This window comes from Bos mutus, chromosome X (genome assembly GCF_027580195.1).
Source record: "Bos mutus isolate GX-2022 chromosome X, NWIPB_WYAK_1.1, whole genome shotgun sequence".
Taxonomy (NCBI): domain Eukaryota; kingdom Metazoa; phylum Chordata; class Mammalia; order Artiodactyla; family Bovidae; genus Bos; species Bos mutus.
In genome coordinates this window covers 132,267,823-132,272,418 of record NC_091646.1, presented here as the reverse complement: position 1 = coordinate 132,272,418, position 4,596 = coordinate 132,267,823, and positions in this window count along the sequence as shown.

The following is a 4,596-nucleotide window of genomic DNA, read 5'->3' as shown; positions in this document are numbered from 1 at the left end:
TGCCACCCACAGTACATGGGGTCTTAGTTCCCCGATCAGGGATTGAACCTGTGTCTTCTGTAGTGGAAAGTACACTGCCAGTCAAGTGTCTTAAAAGTTCTTTTTTTTTTTTTTTTAATCTGCATTTTGGAGTTGATGCAACCATTTCTCATGTAATTAGTGGTGGTTTAGTCACTAAGTCATGTCTCACTCTTTGTGACCCCATGGACTGTCACCTGCCTGAGTCCTCTGTCCGTGGGATTCTCCAGGCAAGAATACTGGAGTGGGTTGCCATGCCCTCCTCCAGGGGATCTTCCTGACCCAGGGATCGAACTTGGGTCTCCTGCACTGACAGGTGGATTCTTTATTGACCGAACCACCCAATGACTAGCTCGTGTTGAATCTTTGATTTTACACATCGGACCTGGAGTGTTTTAAAAGCCAAAAACCTGATTTCCTGATTCAGGGGATCCAAGCTGGCCCATTTGAATGCAGAGTTCCAAAGAAAAGCAAGGAGAGATCAGAAAACCTTCCTCAGCGATCAATGCAAAGAAATAGAGGGAAACAACAGAATGGGAAAGACGAGATCTCTTCAAGAAAATCAGAGATACCAAGGGAACATTTCAGGCAAAGGTGGGCTCGATAAAGGACAGAAATGGTATGGACCTAACAGAAGCAGAAGATATTAAGAAGAGGTGGCAGGAATACACAGAAGAACTGTACAAAAAAGATCTTCACAACCCAGATAAGTGATCACTGACCTAGAACCAGACATCCTGGAATGTGAAGTCAGGTGGGCCTTAGGAAGCATCACTATGAACAAAGCTAGTGGAGGTGATGGAATTCCAGTTGAGCTGTTTCAAATCCTGAAAGATGATGCTGCGAAAGTGCTGCTCTCAATATGTCAGCAAATTTGGAAAACTCAGCAGTGGCCACAGGACTGGAAAAGGTCAGTTTTCATTCCAATCCCAAAGAAAGGCAATGCCAAAGAATGCTCAAACTACCGCACAATTGCACTCATCTCACACGCTAGTAAAGTAATGCTCAAAATTCTCCAAGCCAGGCTTCTGCAATATGTGAACCGTGAAATTCCAGACGTTCAAGCTGGTTTTAGAAAAGGCAGAGGAACCAGAGATCAAATTGCCAACATCCGCTGGATCATTGAAAAAGCAAGAGAGTTCCAGAAAAACATCTATTTCTACTTTATTGACTATGCCAAAGCCTTTGACTGTGTGGATCACAATAAATTGTGGAAAATTCTGAAAGAGATGGGAATACCAGACCACCTGACCTGCCTCTTGAGAAACCTGTATGTAGGTCAGGAAGCAACAGTTAGAACTGGACATGGAACAACAGACTGGTTCCAAATAGGAAAAGGAGTCTGTCAAGGCTGTATATTGTCACCCTGCTTATTTAACTTATATGCAGAGCACATCATGAGAAACGCTGGGCTAGAAGAAGCACAAGCTGGAATCAAGATTGCCAGGAAAATATCAATAACCTCAGATATGCAGATGACACCACCCTTATGGCAGAAAGTGAAGAAGAACTAAAGAGCCTCTTTTTCAAAGTGAAAAAGGAGAGTGAAAAAGTTGGCTTAAAGCTCAGCATTGAGAAAACTAAGATCATGGCATCTGATCCCATTACTTCATGGGAAATAGATGGGGAAACAGTGGAAACAGTGTCAAACTTTATTTTTTGGGGCTCCAAAATCACTGCAGATGGTGACTGCAGCCATGAAATTAAAAGATGCTTGCTCCTTGGAAGGAAAGTTATGACCAACCTAGACAGCATATTAAAAAACAGAGACATTACTTTGTCAACAAAGGTCTGTCTAGTTAAGGCTATGGTTTTTCCAGTGGTCATGTATGGATATGAGAGTTGGACTATAAAGAAAGCTGAGCGCAAAAGAATTGGTGCTTTTGAACTGTGGTGTTGGAGAAGACTCTTGAGAGTCCCTTGGACTGCAAGGAGATCCAACCAGTCCATTCTAAAGGAGATCAGTCCTGGGTGTTCATTGGAAGGACTGATGTTGAAGCTGAAAATCCAATACTTTGGCCACCTGATGTGAAGAGGTGACTCATTGGAAAAGACCCTGATGCTGGGAAAGAACTGAGGGCAGGAGGAGAAGGGGACGACAGAGGATGAGATGGTTGGATGGCATCACTGACTCAATGGACATGAGTTTGAGTGAACTCCGGGAGTTGGTGATGGACAGGGAGGCCTGGCGTGCTGCGGTTCATGGGGTCGCAAAGAGTCAGACACGACTGAGCAACTGAACAGAAACTGAAGCTGGCCCAGGGGCAGATCTCTGAACAGCCCCTCCCCCAGGCAACTTGCCCTTGCCGTCAAGATGGAGAATTCGGGCAGATAAACATCCTGTTCCTTCAAGTCCCATCATGGGTCCTGAGATCAGAGACTGTGGCCAACAGGAGGGTGACTGTCCATCTGGAGAATGAGATGTGCTGATGGTCAAATAGTCAGAGGCTCTGAGTCCATGGATCCAATCCCCATCCTTCCTTAGTTGCAGTTCAGTCAACTCAGTCCTGTCGGACTCTTTGAGACCCCATGAATCGCATCACACCAGGCCTCCTTGTCCATCACCAACTCCCGGAGCTTGCTCAAACTCATGTCCGTCGAGTCGGTGATGCCATCTAACCATCTCATCCTATGTTGCCCCCTTCTCCTCCCGCCTTCAGTCTTTCCCAGCATCAGGGTCTTTTCCAATGAGTCAGTTCTTTGCAGAATTTCTTGTCTGGCCTCTGATCTGTTCAGTCAGTTCAGTCGCTCAGTCATGTCTGACTCTTTGCGACCCCATGGACTGCAGCACGCCAGGCCTCTCTGTCCATCACCAACTCCCAGAGCTTGCTCAAACTCATGTCCATCTTGTCAGGGATGCCATCCAAGCATCTCATCCTCTGTCATCCCTGATCAGTTTCCATTGATTAAGGAGGCCAGGAAACCCTGGTTAACACTTTCTGCTCCCGGAAGAGTGAATCCAAGCTCCGACCTTGAATTTCAGGGTTCAGTCTCAGGTCGTGCTGATCCTCTTGAACCCTCCATCTCATCACTAAACTAATCGCCTTAAGTGAAGACCCGGGATTGATTCCGCAGCCTCAGGGGAGCTGGCTGAGAAAGGGCTGCCGGCGGTCTAATCAAGCAAATGCACTCAGTGGCCAGTCGTTCTGTCCCCCTGGGGGTCCCTCCTGAGGATCCCCCCATGGCCTTCCCCGTTAGGCTTTCTGCCAATAAACCTTTATCGAAACCCTGTCTACCTACCACCTGTCCGGTTAACAAGGCTTTATTGGAACCTTGTTCCATCACCTGTGTGGTCAGTATTGCTTTATTGGTATCTGTTCCACCACCTTTTTTGTCAATAAAGCTTTATTGGAACCTTGTTCTAACACCTCTCTGGTCAATAAAGCTTTATTGGTATCTGTTCCACCCCCCCCTCTTTTTTTGTCAATAAAGTTTTATTGGAACCTAGTTCCAACACCTGTCTGGTCAATAAAACTTTATTGGTATCTGTTCCACCACCTTTTTCTCATCAATAAAGCTTTATTGGAACCCTTGCTTGCCCAGCCACGAAGCACAGAGGACCTCTCTGAGGCAGAGCATTGGTTCATAGTTGGAGCTTCCCCCCAGCCCCTACTCCAGCAGGGTGTGCCCAGAAACAGGGCATGAGGTACAGCGTGGTCAGCGGACACGGAGGGTTCAGGGGAGGCCGTGTGGTGGGGGGTGGGGGGTGGAAGCTGAAGCACACATCTGGGCTCCATGAAGCTGAGCATCAGAGATGACTGGGAAAGAGAGAGTGTATCCCCAGTGGGGCTGGGGCGGCCCACGGCAGGACAGTAGCTTAGGGCAGGTTCTGGGCTTCCTCCCACAACAGCATGGCTCACCACGGTTCCTGGCGATTGAAATGTCACTGCTGGAAATAACCGATCACCCTGATAAATGGGGATGCATTGACCACCCCCGTGTATGAGATTGAATCATGGCTCCCCAAACAGCTGTCCACGTCCTCACCCCCAGAACCTGAGAACCTGGCCTTGTTTGGACAAAGGTTCTCTGCATATCTGATGGAGTGAAAGATCTGAGATGAGGTCCTTCCTGAATGGGGGTGGCCCTAAACCCAAGGACAGGGTCTTTATAAGACACAGAAGAGGAGAGACAGGGACACAGAGGAGAAGCCACGGGGAGACGGAGGCAGAGACTGGAGGGGAGGCGGCCTCCAGCCCAGGGATGGACGCCTGGAGCTCCCAGAAGCTGGACTAGGCAGGAAGGACTCTTCCCTGGAGCCTCTGGATGGAGCTCAGCCCTGGGACCCCTTGAGCTCACACATCTGGTCCCCAGAACTGGGGGAGCACAGATGTCTGTGGTTTTAATCCCACATTCTGTGGTCATTTGTTATGGCTGCACCCAAGACCCACCCTCCCCCACCCCCGCCACCGGCCGAAATGAAGGGCCCAGAGACTGTTCAGTCCATGCAGTGAGTCATCATCCCTAGTGATTAGTGGGCATGTGGGTTTGGGACCAGTTGCACCGCTGGTGGTACAAGGATGGGAGGGGGCTGGGGGTGACAGGCGATTTTCGGGCTGTGTGCTCATCAGGGACAGA